The sequence below is a fragment of the Squalius cephalus genome (genome assembly GCF_949319135.1).
Source record: "Squalius cephalus genome assembly, chromosome: 22".
Classification (NCBI taxonomy): Eukaryota; Metazoa; Chordata; class Actinopteri; order Cypriniformes; family Leuciscidae; genus Squalius; species Squalius cephalus.
Window position 1 is genome coordinate 11,408,421 of NC_137143.1, and position 15,513 is coordinate 11,423,933.

Here is a 15,513-nt window from a genome sequence, read left to right on the forward strand (position 1 = left end):
TCATATTGACGAAACAGATGTGGCAAATGCTCCATGTTTGTTGATCTCTTGAACGCAATGGCCAATAAGAGGTGTGTAATTTAGAATCCACTCACCGCATTTAAAATGCCGGATTTTTGTTCAGTGCTGAGTTCTGCATGCTTGCGAATAAACGTGTGTTCTTTGTGCGCTTTCGAGGTTTTATATAATACACTGAATAAAAGTTTTGATTTTCATGCTGCTTAGAGGACAGACGGCCAATTACACTAACTTAAATAACTAGCTTCCGGCAGACGGCTGTATGCATCGATTTGCGCTAAAGGAGTAACCCTTGAACTTGACGCACAACGTAATGACGGCAATCAACGCCTCTCGCGTTTCAAACAAACAGGACTGGGCAACCATAGACATCCATATAAGGCTAGATGTCTTACGGCGGAGTCTCGAACGGCATCACTGGCGGCCATCTTGTCACAGGCAGGCTTTCTGGCGGGCTCTGTGGTACCTGATGTAAGGTGAGTGATCAGCACGAACACAAATACTCTTATCTCGCTGAAATCTTGACGGATTTACAAACGGTTTGGTTTCTTACAAACATTATTAACGTGGCTATAATTCTGGATGCTTGAACATGCTGAAATATATAATATTATAATTATTCATAAGTATGCAGTGTCATAACTACATCTCTGATTTTAATAACAAACCAACCCGTTTGAAAATTGGTAGAAAATTTAGCAAGTTATGGTTATTTAAAAAGTACATGCACCATTAAAACACAATGTTAAGAGTGAGCGAGCTGACTGACAAGATGGCCACCAGGTGCGCACGTCGACCTCCACTGGCCAGCAGCGCGCACGAGACATCTAGCCTTTATTATATGATATCTATGTGGGCAACCACGTTCGTCATTACGTTGTGCGTCAAGGGTTACTCTTTTTGCATAAATCAATGCGTACAGCCGTCTGCCAGAAGCTAGCTATTTTAGTCGATAAAGTTTTAAATATGGATATTTTTCTTACACTAACGCATCGCTTCACTTCAAAAGCCCCCGGAGACGCGTGGAGCACTTTAATAATGAATAAATGCGCTTTGATGGACTTCCAAAGACATACAGCCATTCGCTGGTATTATGAAGCTTGGAAGAGCCAGGACATTTTTTAATATAACTCTGATTGTATTCGTCTGAAAGAAGACGGTCATATACACCTAGGATGGCTTCAGGGTGAGTAAATCATGGGCTAATTTTCATTTTTGGGTGAACTATCCCTTTAAAAAACAATGCTAATATTTACTTTTTTAAATCTTTATATGAATTTTCAACATTTTCAAACCTAAAATCAGCAAGCTTTTATTTTGGTGAGTTGCCAGGAAGTAAGTATATGCACTGCCGATTGAAGCACATCAGTGAATGTTACAGCTTTGTGCTTTGCTCTGAAACCAGCAGATTTATTATGCATTCAGTTCAATAGAAATCGTATACAGCATTACAGTTAGTCGATCTAAAACGGTAATTGTGCATTAACAGCTGTCCACCATGTCGGTATGCAAATGAGTGGTCTGAACTTATTTACCCAGGGCATTTTTTTCTGGTCGCACATGTTCACCACTTATGTGCACCCCTGAATATTACTGTCATAATATGGTTGGTTTATATTAACGTCGAAAGCTATATGCTTAATATGTAGCTCTGTTTGACAATTTGTATCGTGGGTCCCTGCTCCATGTCTTTTTGCATTTTACTGTGTTCCAAAGTTCAAGTTTGGTCATTGTTGGTCAGTTGGCGTTTTAACGCTATGCTTCACTGGCTATTTCCTTGGTGAGTAACAAGTTAAAATAATAATAGTTATTTAAAAACCTAAAATATGGTTAAAGTTTGCTTTTGATAAAAAAAAAAGAAAAAAAAAAGATTCAGGGTTGAACCTGTTCATTTCTTCTAAAGTTGTTCATCTAAAGAAATTGAATAATCATATGTAATGATAAAACACTGTATAGACGTCAACTGTGTGAATTTAAATACATTGATTTTTAATTAAAGCTTCTGAAGATATTCAGTCAAGAGCAGCGAGTGATTTTCTCCTTGTCTTTTGTTGTTTGAATAACATTAAGGACACAGACAGCAGCATGCATATTAGGCTGCTGCCACTTTCAGACCTCATTCACGGATCCAATACATTCTCCTAACGTTAACTTAAGACATAACCGACATTACGTGTTATGTAAACCTTGTATGTATTTGACTGTTTAAGCGCAATAAGACATGAAAGAGAACTTCGTTCAGTATTTGGGCTTGTGACAGCCGGCTTTCTGTGTGCACTTCAGGCATGTGTGCAGAAAAGAGTATGTCAGATCAGCAAAAATTGTTTGAAAGTTTAAACTGGCAAGGGTTTAAAAAAAATGCATGCAAATAATAAAATTATGATAACGAAGAACTGAAATTTTCACGTGAGTGTATTCATGTCTACCGGTATTGAAGACCAACCCTACCACTGTTGCTAAACGTGATGTTTGTCGTGTTGAACAGAATGTTGGGACTGGGGCGCCAGAACTGAAACTGACAAAAATGTGCACTGTAACACAATACTACAATCTCTCTTCAAAGGCAGATCGTGGAGACATTTTAATCGTTCACAATCTAATATTGTGATATCGCGTTCCCCTACTTGAACTTGTAAGGCTGAGTGCTAAGAGTAATACTTTTAAGACCTACACAAATAAAATTAATAAGCATGTCCATACAATGGGGTGTAACGGTTCAAATCATTATGCAAAGTATCACGGTTTTAGGGTCATGATTTCGATTTGCTATGTGTGCTATGTTCACTGGGGAAAAAAGGGGAACTACTGTCAAATAAAAAAAGTTTATTTTATAAAAAGTTTGAATGAGTCAGTGCACGAGAATAAAGGCGAAAGTGATGAAAGCGAGAAAAGTCGTCAAGACGGTACAGACAGAAGGCTGTTATAATTTTACGTCATCTTACCCGAGCATTTCAATGTGCAAATATTTTCATAACACGAGCCAACTGGAATGAAGAAAGTGATCAGCATGATTGACAATAAAATTGGCAAGCAAGCGCTACTTTGTTTATGGTTTGAATATCTGCAGTTCTAGTTTCTGTTTCCCTTTTTGAATGACAAAAATAGACTAATGATACCTAATGACATAGACCGTTATTTCCTTACATGCAGGCGTAGAATGCACGTCCTAGTTGACAGTTGCCAGTAGGGATGGGCATTTTTCAAAAATATTGCATTCGAATATTCGGGCTCATAAAATTTGAATATTCGTTTATTTAAATGACGTTTAACGAAAAAGGTGTTATTTTTTAAGGTTTTTTTTTTTTTGTCACCACTGAAGAAGCTTACCATTAGGCAATATACACAACAAGCTCGCAATATACACAACAATCTTATAATATATGTTAAAGTTTTCTTTTAATTGAAAACATTAAACAGTAGGCCTATGTGTAAACAAAAAAATATAAAGAACAAAAGGATAAGCTCAGTGCGAACGGAAAAAACGCCTAATAAAGCAGAGTTGCAGATTGCGCCAGTTATCGTACAGAACGTTACACATATACTCGAGTCAGCATATGATTATCGTGTTTATATTGTTTCACGTTTATGTTGAGAAAAACAATAATATCCACATGAAGGGGCGCCGCCAGCAATTATGCTCGAGAAAACGCGCTGCGCTGACAGACATTTCAGTGAAACAAAGATAACGGTGTTCTAGTTCTAAGTTTCTAACAGCACTTTGCGTTTTCTGTTCTTAAACCTATCTCAAGGTTTAAAGGAAGGTTTAAAAACTTAAAGGAAGAATATGTCTCAAAATCTTTTTGCTAAATAAGTTATCATCTCGGATCACTCGCACTACAGCTGCGCTTACCTGCAGTCGTGATGCAGTGATGAACAGCTGTCTTTCCTCAGTCGACTGCTGTTTGGATTTCATGTCATTTCTCATTGTGGTGATGATATTATAACTCCAGATTAATTAATTAATTTGATAAAGTAATTCCATTTTGTAAAATCATTTAGTAGGCTACTAACCTCATTTTTGACAAGTAATTCCAAACTTCGCGAGGCAGACGACAACATTATGATCAAATACAAACAACTTGTTAAACACGCGCCACAGTGCCACCCAGTGCATTTAATTATAACTGCGAGTTAGTGCTTGGGATTCATCAGGGATTCACTGCATTTACGACCCGCAAATTATTTACGACTTCATAAATTCGATAAAATTCGAATAGTATTTTATTTTTCGAATAATAATTACAGATCGAATATTCGAAAATTCGAATATTCGTGCACATCCCTAGTCGCCAGTAGTCCTTTTGGTGTATTCAAGCACAGATTTTTGGCCAAGATGCAGCCGATGAGAGGTGACAACATACTCAGCTTTCGTCTACGCTAGTTCTTTGATGTGTGTCCTGGGCTTAAAGGGGACCTATTATGCAAAATTCACTTTTACATGGCGTTTGAACATAAATGTGTGTATTGATTGTGAACAACCACCCTATAATGATAAAAATCCACCCAGTGCTTTTTTTTAATCCCCATAAATCATAAGCACTGTCTCAGAACAAGCCGTTCTCAGACTCGGGGCAATGTGACGTACTTTTGCACAAGCCCCTCCCACGACTGTTGACGGACACTGTAGCATAGACACGCCCTGAGTGAGCTATACACAGTCCGCTATTGTTTCGACACCGGAGCAGCTGTAGACAAGATTATGAAAGAATATTTAATGCGCACTTCTTATACGGTGTTAATTCAGCTCTTACGTGATTTTCTGGAGTAAAACTGAAAAATCATCTTTTGTGTGATGTACAATAAACTTCATTGAACTCATCAGTATATTTTTGGCCATCATTCGGACATGGTCCGCTACAGCAGGCTTGTACTAATAGTGGATAAAAGCAAGATGAAAAATAAGTTATAACTGTAATTAAACTAGACTATACCTGTTCTATTTCTATACTGCATATATTCTCTGGCTGTGTGGGCATTTTTGTCCAACTGCAGGTCGAAATGAACACCGCTACTGAGAGTTTCTGTTCTGATATTATTATTCTGTGAGAGGAGATTGTCCACAGAGCGCGAGCTCACAAAAAGTGAGAATTTAAACATGCTGTAAAAAATTATCTGTTGGGTATTTTGAGCTAAAACTTCACATTCACACTCATCAGACATCAGAGACTTATTTTACATCTCTAAGGGGAAAAATCATGGCTGTTCCAACTAAAGATTTTTCTGAAAGATTAGTCGCATGTTTATATTAATTTAATTACTATAGGCCTATATACACACACACGCATGCACGCGCACACGCACACACACTCTTTGTTGTGTCATTATAAGTAACATTTCCAGCAGTGTTCTACATTACAGAGAAATATTAAACCATGATAATGACCACCCTCTATATGCGACCAAATGTCACGCTAGGCGACTAAAACATCTCTTTAATTAGCTGGTACAATGGCTAGTAAATTGTAAGACTTCACTCGCTTGTGATTGGCTTAGAGGCAAAAGATACTTTTAATACAGACCTGGAGTACCATCAATGAGGGACGGGACACATGGTTTGGCGTAGGGGTGGAACGGTACATGTATTCGTATTGAACCAAAACGGTATGGGCGTCACGGTTCAGTGCATAAATTTACACTGAGAATACACGGTATAAAAATAAATAAACTCGCATGCAAATTAATTAATGTAATGCGGAACTACTGTTAGATACGCGGGTTCTTTAGGGACACCTAATCTGTAGCCCTGCCTAAGCTCTGAAGCAGGCTGCGATGTAAAGATTGCAATGCTGGAATATGTTGTGTGTGTGTGTGTGTGTGTGTGTGTGTGTGTGTGTGTGTGTGTGTGTGTGTGAGAGAGAGAGAGTCGCGGGGGCGATCGAAAAGTCGCAAGTGTTTACTTATATTTGTGTGCTTGTGTGTGAGGCGCGGGCGCGATCGAACAGTGGAAACATAAAAACATACTCCGTCATTTTGTTTAATACAGGACATCATTCAAACTGCAAAGTGTTTAAGTTACTGTTAATTAAAATTAAGGAAAACAAATATATTAATCTGAAATGTAGCAAATTAATTTTCAATTCATTCAGGTACAATTACCAAAAAAATCTCAAGGTCTTTTTGTCTTTTTATTAATTTAATTAATAAACTAATTATATAAAACTATTGTCAGTGCACTACAAATAAACTGGTTCTATGCCTTTACTTTATTAATAAAAGTTATTCAAAAAATACAAGGCTTAAGTAATTTATTTTCCTTGAGACATGCACAAGCCTTCTGCATTTTTGTTTTGCTTTTCCCTCCATTGTACCGAACCGTGATGTCTGAACCGAGGTATGAACCGAACTGTGACTTCTGCGTACCGTTCCACCCCTAGTTTGGCGGAAGGGGTTTCTGCCCGAATTGCTCTTAAATCTTCTGATTTTAGGAAGAATTAGTGAATTGTAGGGGTTGAATCTGTAACAGCTACAATATGTAAATGTTTTTTTCCCACTCCACGTGACGTTGACAGTCTGCAAGACACACATATTTTTATAATTATAGTTTTGACTGTTATTTTAACCCAATTCAAATTTGACTTGGCTATACGTGACCCGTGCTGGCAAAATGAGTCGGAATGCCTGCAGGCTAATTTCGAGCTAAAGGCAAAACAAGTACAATTTTGGTCGATTTTGAGGTTTTCAAAAATGAGTTCATTAAAGCCCAATTCATACTTCTGTGTCAAACTCATGCCGTAGCTACGTCGTAGGCTGTGTGTAGCACGCGTACCCTTCGGCGTACCCTGACGTGCACCTGTGCAAAAATGTACCAACGCGTCAATTCTACACGGACGCAAGCGCTGTGATTGTCTGCTAGAACCCCTCCCTCGGGTTTCACATGCTCCCTCTGCATGTGTAATTGCGCGTCAACGCGAACAACGACGTAGAAGTATAAATGAAAACCAATGCGTAGTCTACAGCGTAGAGGCTGCGGCGTAGGTCCAACGCAGAAGTATAAATCAGCCTAGTCTAGCGATCCCAATGCTCCAAATAACAATTAAACATCTAAAAGTATCTTTATTTGTGCGTTTTCTGAGAGGACTACCTTTCCTTTGTCCATGAAATTTGTTTTATTTTCCTCGCTTCTTACGCTTCCTCTCACCACAAGTTTGGTATCATTGAAAGAGCAATATATCAACTTTAAGAATATTCATAGCGAATTCCCATGCTGATCTAAACAAAATGACCTTACTTGCGCTGATTGAAATAGCAGAAGTGTGTACACAGACGCCTCAGAGAGCGCACGATCCCGATATACACATACTGTATACAGAATTACAGTATTTCAAAATATCTGTCTTGTCGATTATTCACGCTAACATTATCTGTTATGTCTTAAATAAATGTTTGGTTAACTGTTCCAAAACGTTTGGTTAAATCATCTGATGTGTAACATTAAATCCGTGTGGTACAGTAGGTCTGACTTTATAGGCTGTCTGTTAAATAAAATGTTAAAATTAGGTTAGGTGTCCATGGTTAACCGATTAACCGTTAAAAATTGCGTAACCGAGTGAAACATTTTGCTCGGTTAAGTGGCGTCAATGGCGTGCATTGAATTTAGTTGTAATACATTTTTGCACCACCAGAGACCGCTAGACCAGTTTTCTAATATGAAGCGGGCAAAGAAAGCGCGTGTCCGAGAGAGAAGGCTGTGCGCGAGCCAGAAACAAACATAGTATCCGCGTCACTGATCGCAGCACAATAATATCTGTCTGCAGAGCCGCAGCTTTACCCCAGCAGTTTTACCCCAGCAGTTTTACCCCGCGCATGCGCAGTTTCATAACAACAGTTTTACCCGCAGAGTCCGTTTACCGTTACATTAACCCATACAATTTGTATTATGCATTTCCTAAACATGTACTTGCTAATCAAACACTTTATATGAACAAACTACTAATCTATAAAACACAATCGGTCCTCCGACCTTTTACTATTGTGTTGATATGCGCGAGGGAGAGAGAGCAATGCAGCGCTCGTGTTGTTTGAAGGCGGTGAGAGTGTGCGAGCGCGGCCGGGGCTCTCTCACTGTTTGTTCTTATGCGCCCTGTCCACTGATCTAAATAATTAGTTGTTACGACGACTTATTTGTTCCCTCGTTTTAATAAATCGTGGACACATTGAACTAATTCTCTCCCTCATTTTGATTTAACGATTTACAACGTGGCCAAAAACAGTTTGATACTATTAATTAGTGAATGCTAAAGACCTATTTTTTGTGAATTGGTGAATATTCAGGTGAATTATTTCGTGGCCACGAATTAATAATAATTATTAAACTGTTTTTCATACCTGTGAAGATAGCTCTTCAGTGAAGGCCGACTATTCTCATACAGCTTTTTATTCCTTTTTTTTGTGTGTGAATTGGTGAATATTCAGGTGAATTGTTTCGTGGCCACGAATTAATAATACCTCAGCACGTTTTACAAGACCCTTCTCGATCGCAGCGCCAACGAGCACTTTGATCACTTGATTTAAAAAACAAAACATTTCAGCGCTAGATCGCCTATAAAAAAAAAACGAACAAAATGAATGCTCTGCTAGTTAACTGGAGATGTGCCACGAGATGTTTCAAAAGTGGTGGGGACAATATCGATCTTAGAAAATAGTGGTGGGGACATGTCCCACCCGCAAATTACGCCTATCTCGGGGTTGCGGCGCGCACACTATGGTTAACCGAGTATTAACCGCTAAGGGCCTCGGTTAACGGTTAATGAAAAACTTGAAAACGTGCAGCCCTAGTTAAAATAAATAAATAAACTGTTAAAGGGCACCTATTATGCCCCTTTACACAAGATGTAAAATAAGCCTCTGATGTCCCCAGAGTGTGTATGTGAAGTTTTAGCTCAAAATACCCAACAGATAATTTTTTACAGCATGTTTAACCCTCTGGGGTCTGGGGTGTTTTTGGGGTCCTTGAGATGTTCTGACATGCCCTGACATTTGTGCTTTTTTCAGTTGCTTATAAACATATTAATGGCAAAGGTGTAAATTCACTCTATATAGCACAAACAGGACTTCCATAATATGTGAGCCACATGTATGTACATGTTTTCATTTTTGAGAGAATAATGTTTATGCATGGTTATCAAAAAAAATAAAAATTAAAGTTTCTGAAATAAGGCCACAAAACACATACTAAATATGTGGCAATAAGACTTTTGACTAATGGATGTCATCGCCTAGAGTTTTTTCTTCAAAATGATCTGAAAATCATCCTGCCTAATCATTCCCATAAAACGATACATTGATTTTAGTTTTGTGAAACACTTTTAGTTTGGAAAGCCAATATGCGGATGGGGCGTAAACGCTCCAACAGCATCATGCATATTTAGTAGTTCACACCTGGTGAGACTACGTCCCTGCATACTTAATGAGCCTTCAGGTGTGTCACCTATAGCTAACTTAAATATACAAGCTTCATAAAAATGATAATTCTAGGAGAAAATTTCAGATGGCATTTAGAGGCTTTTGCATCTGAACTCTTCATATATACACACACATATATATATATATATGCATGCACATACATACTTTATAATCTTTTCAAAACTAGTCAACGTCTTTCAAAACTAAAGTATACATTTTATCATACGTATTTCAAAGTAAAGGATTCATTAGTTAGTTGATGACTTTATTTTTGACAAAACACATACAGTATATATTCCTCATCTCAGTATAGCAATAGAGTTTGCTAAAAGCTGTTCATTCAATACAGCAGTATTTGAAAAACGATCATATTTTGTAAAATTACATTTATATTTGCATTTATGTCAAAACCTAGACACTTTTAAACATCAAAAGGACATTTATTAATATGTATTCGTGTCAAAATGACAAATAAACAGATTTTCCTATTCAATTTTGCATGGAAACGCTTCCAAGACGCTTGCGTGTCGCGTGAAAAATAGGCGTCGGTTCTATTTCTAGCATGCACACGTTTTCCACGTGGCTCGTGCCGCGCCTGAGACGCTCGTCTCACACAGGCAGTGTGCAAACTCTAAACTGTTAACATGGGAGCCGAAATAAAAACGGACACGCCACGCAGCTGAGACGCTTACGCCACGCATTCAGTGTTTCACCGGCCTTATCCAGCGGATGTGGGCATTTCACAGGTTTGTATGGATCGCCTCACATTTGCGTTTGAATAGCGCGGTCTCCGTAGGCGGAGTCACATTAAAACTTAATTAGCTGAGATGAGAACGACTGACATCTCTCTCTTTACATACATATTATATAAACTGTGAATATTTGTTTTTTATAAAAATTACTTCATTTAAAAGAAGAGAATTCAAGCTTCATGCCTGTGTGTCTGTATGCCTGTTTGACTGAGTATTCGCTGAGTTACAGTTACGCGTTTCAGAATTGACTTCACTGACGGAGAGAAGGCAGCACTCGCATCATGTTTATTTTTCTTTATTTAGCGAAAAGCACAACACTTTGTTTTTATTATGAGCATACACAAAAAAATACACACTAAACAGGATCGATTGACGTATAACACAAGCATATAAGATAAAAAAAATTTTTTTTTTTTTTTTTGTGGTGGTAATTTCCAGAAATTTGTGAAAAAATTTGCAATTTTTATATTTTATAATTAGGACATCACATTTACCATAATAGTATTATGTCAGATGCATAAAATAGTCATACATGATGACACAAATCACAAATTGCATAAAGCTTGTTTATTTTGGTCTAATAAAATTCTCATCAAATTAACTTTTAAAAGGTGACTTCCGGTTTAGCATCTGCCATGTGAGGGCGCATAAGTCGGGAGCTCCGCAAACCAGCTTTTAAATTTTGTTTTATAGTTTCATGCAGCGCAACAATATTGTTGTAATCTTATAGTCGTATGAGTTCCAACGATGTCTTCTAAAACACAACGACAAAAGGCGGCTGATTCGGCTGTTGCCGGCGGCTCGCCTTTGGAAACGGCTGAACTTTCCACCCCTGAGGGTGTTGCGATTATGGGTGCCATTAACAGGCTTGAAAGTGGAATTCACGCCAAATTTGACGTGCATGCCGCTGAAATTCGAGGCGAAATTTCCCTGATACGAGAAGAAATGCATAACACATTTTCATCTTTCAAAGAAGACCTCAAAACCCAGAGTGAGCGCTTGACAAGCCTGGAGACCGCTACCTCAGAATGGACGACAAGTCTTCACTCTCTCGAGCCAACGGTCGCTTCTCTCCAGAAAGAGGTCGCCTCACTGCAAGCTAAGTGCATCGATTTAGAGTGTCGTTCCCGCAGATCCAATCTTCGCTTGGTGGGAATTCCGGAAGGTTTGGAAGGCCCACAACCTACGAAGTTCGTGGCAGATGCTTTGGTGGAGATATTTGATCTTTCTGAGCCTCCACTCCTTGCTCGCGCACATCGTACACTTGCACCGAAACCTGCGGAGGGTAGCCGTCCGCGAGCCTTCGTAATTTGCTTCAATCGGTACAACGTCAAGGAGGATATTTGGCGAAAAGCGAGCCGTAGTGGGCAGCTTAAGTTCAGAGACAAAACTGTTCGTCTTCCCGGACTTTCCGCCTGAGATTGCCAAGAAGCGGGCCGCATACTATGAGGTTAAACGTCTACTGAGGTCCATGCCAGATGTTAAGTACGGTCTAAAGGGTCTTACCGGCTTCAGAATACCGGCGCTGAATATATGTTTGATACTCCAGCCGCACTGGCTTTTGTGAAACAACACCTATTACCTGCTTGAACACCTATGAACGTGCTGGAGCTTATAATGTCTCATTTTCTCTGGGTCAGAGACTATTGAAAGCACTTTACTCAGATGTGTGGTTTAAAATGTTAGGATTTATTCTTTGAATATAATTATCATGTAGCTATATAACTATATAGGATTATAATTTTTTATTTTATCTGTATCAGAATACATTCGCTGTATTTCTTATTTGTTTGCGGAGATGCGTCTGAGGTAAGAATCACAATCTCTCGCATGCACATTGGAGTTTTTCCTCAGGGTAGCGTACGCTCCAGAGTGTTAGCTTAGGTCAAGGGCGCGGGGTGGGGGATGGCAGGGAGGGAGGGGGGCGGGTCTTTGCGCTGGGGTTCTTGAAGTGTGTTAATATGTTCTTGCTTCTTTGTTCATCTCATAAGCACAAGACTGGGCCATTGCTCTTTTGTATCGTTTCATACTTTTCTGTACTTGCTGATCCTTGCATAATTATTTGAGTTTTACAAGTAACTTTTGGTCTCCTCTCTTTTTTTCTTTTCTTTTTTTTTATTAAATGATGGGTGGTAGAGCTAATGAAGATGGTCTGGTGAGATGGGTTAGCTGGAACTGTAAAGGTCTGAATAATCCAGTCAAACGCAATAAGGTTCTGATTCATCTTAGGAAACTGAAAGCCAGTTTTGTGTTTCTTCAAGAAACTCACCTGTGTTCATCTGACCATTTTAGATTGAAAAAAGACTGGGTGGGTCAAGTCTATAATTCACATTTTCAGTTCAAGTCCAGGGGCTGTGCCATTCTAGTGCATAAATCCACTCCGTTTGCCGTATCAAGTAATTGCAGATCATAAGGGCAGATATGTCATTGTAACAGGAACATGGTTTTCAACCCCCCTAATTCTTGCTAATGTCTATGCCCCAAATTATGATGATGTTTCCTTTATGACTTCCTTTTTATCATGTATACCTGACCTTCACTCTCATTCCTATTCACGAATTGATTATTTTTTTCTAGATAACAAACTTCTTCCATAACTGCAGAACTGTTCAAATGAAAGCATAGTAATATCTGATCATGCACCAGCTGTTCTGGAACTTAGCTTTCCAAAAGCACCCCCAAAGCATCATCAATGGTCCTTTAACCCTGGTCTATTAAGGGATAAAGAATTTGTAAAATTTATCTCCTAAAATATATCTTCTTTTCTTGAACTCAATAGTACTCACGGTATGGCTTATTCTACCATTTGGGAGACCTTAAAATGTTATCTGCGTGGTTGGGAGACCTTAAAATGTTATCTGCGTGGTTGCATAATTTCATATTCGTCTTATAAAAATAGAGAGCGAAAAAGGCAACTAGACGAATTATCTAGTTCTATATCAGCTATTGATGTTCAGTACTCACTGAACCCATCTCCCAACCTTTATAAAGAGCGTCAGATTTTGTAGACAAAATACGATCTGTTATCGACGGAAGAGGCTGAGAATTTGTTTTTACGAGCTCAACATAGGGTCTATGAGTTTGGTGATAAGACGGGTAAATTGTTAGCTTATCAAATTCGTAAATCGCAAACGTCACGCTTGATACCCCAACTTAAGTTACCTTCAGGAATTACTACCACTGACTATAAAGAAATAAACTCAATTTAAACAATACTATGGAAATTTGTACACCTCGGAATCTCCTCAAGATGTATCTTTAATGAAAACTTTCCTAGATAAATTAGATTTCCCCACTGTAGAGAAGACTTTGTGTGATTTTTTGGATGAGGATATTCAAATTGAAGAAATAGCTGATGCGATTGCTTCCTTGAAAACAGGCAAGGCCCCCGGGTCCTGACGGTTTCCCGTCTGATTTTTATAAAGCATTTTCTAAATTATTATGCCCTGTGTTGCTTTTGTTTTTTTTAGAGAGTCTTCAAAATTCTAAGTTGCCCCCAACCTTCTATCAAGCTACTATTTCATTAATTCTTAAGAAAGATAAATCCCCCCTAGACTGTGGTTCTTATCGCCCCATATCGCTTTTAAATTGTGATTACAAGATACTAGCTAAAGTATTATCCTTTCGGCTGGAAAAAACTCTACATGGAGTCATTTCACCTGATCAAACCGGTTTTGTTCGGGACAGACACTCTTTTTTTAATATTAGGCGTCTTTTTAATGTTTTGTATTCACCTCATTCCAACAATGCTGAAGTCGTGGTCTCACTAGATGCTGAAAAAGCATTTGACCGCATTGAGTGGGGCTTTCTTATAAATGTTTTGGAGAGGTTTGGATTTGGTTTAAAATTAATTTCTTGGATAAAGCTCCTTTATGCTACACCCAAAGCATCTGTACGCTCAAACAATATTATTTCAGATCCTTTTCCACTGTGTCGGGGCACAAGGCAGGGTTGTCCCCTTTCCCCCCTTCTATTTGCTATTGAACCCTTGGCAATTGCATTACGTGCTGACTCAGAGGTGCAAGGCATTTTTCGTGCTGGTCTAGAACAGAGGGTTTCTTTAGCCTATATGCTGATGATCTTATTTTATTTTTATCCAATCCCCTAGTCTCAATTCCTCGAGTTCTTTTAATATTGGACTCATGTAGTACTTTTTCAGGTTATAAATTGAATTTTTCCAAGAGTGAATTCTGCTGCATTAAGTCTCTCATATTCAAATTTCCAATTCAGAGTTGTTAACCAATTTAGATACTTGGGTGTCCAAGTGACTCGTAAACATGCTGACTTGTTTAAAACCAATTTTAGTCCTTTATTTGATCTCACAAAATCTATGTTTTTATCATGGAAACCCCTTCCTCTCTCACTGATAGGAAGGGTAAATGCAATTAAAATGAACATTCTTCCCAAGTTTTTATATCTATTTCAATGTTTCCCCATATTTATTCCTAAGTCATTTTTCTTATGTCTGGAAAAGACTATCTCGTCATTTATTTGGAATAACAAGCCAAGGCGAATAAGTCTAAAGCATCTTGTTAAGCCAAAAGAGGTGGGAGGTTTGGCTTTGCCCAACTTTCAAACGTATTACTGGGCAGCCAACTTTAGAAACTTACTGTACTGGTGCCGGCATGATTTGCAACTGCAAATGTGTAAACCTCTCTGGGTGCAAACAGAGGCAGTTTGTAGTTCCCCAGTCGCATAGACATCTTTGCTCTGTTCTTCTATCCCTCCTACTCATAGTATCTCAATTAAGAATCCAATTGTTAAACACTCTGAGGATTTGGACTCAGTTCCGCAGAGCCCTAGAGCAGTGGTTCTCAACCTTTTTTGGGCCAGCGCCCCCTATCCAATATCCAGGTCCCTGAACGCCCCCCACCCCCAAACTAAGCGAGTAGGAATAAGTCAGAGCTAAATTATTAATACAATTGAACTAGCCTATACTCCACAGTGATTAATCCAAAAAACAAGCTATAAGCTACATTGGCATAGCAATCCCGGTGTTTCTGTGGTGGGTGGACCTCGGGCCTTCTAGGGGGATTGGGGGCATGCCCCCCGTAAGAAAATTTTGTGCATTTTAATGTTAAATTCATCAATCTGGTGCACTTTGAGAGTTCAAAATTAAAAGCTCCAACTCATATTCAGTGTGCAAATTAAACAAAGAAAAATTCAAACCTCTTTTAGTTGTGTCTGTCAACATTACACTACTACATAATAATAGTTATAATATTAATCCCATGACAGTAATACCCATATATTGTAAAACAAATGCACTGAAAAATAAAGGACGGTCATTAAAGCGGTAACGTTTGCACTTAGGTTTTATTACGCATTTAGGAGAGTATTG

General features: G+C 38.6%; 1 protein-coding gene across 7 annotated transcripts in view; it reads right to left on the reverse strand.

The window, feature by feature from the left end:
* Positions 1-15,513, reverse strand: part of rap1ab (RAP1A, member of RAS oncogene family b) — a 119,417-nt gene that overhangs the window by 48,043 nt on the left and 55,861 nt on the right. The window lies entirely within an intron of this gene.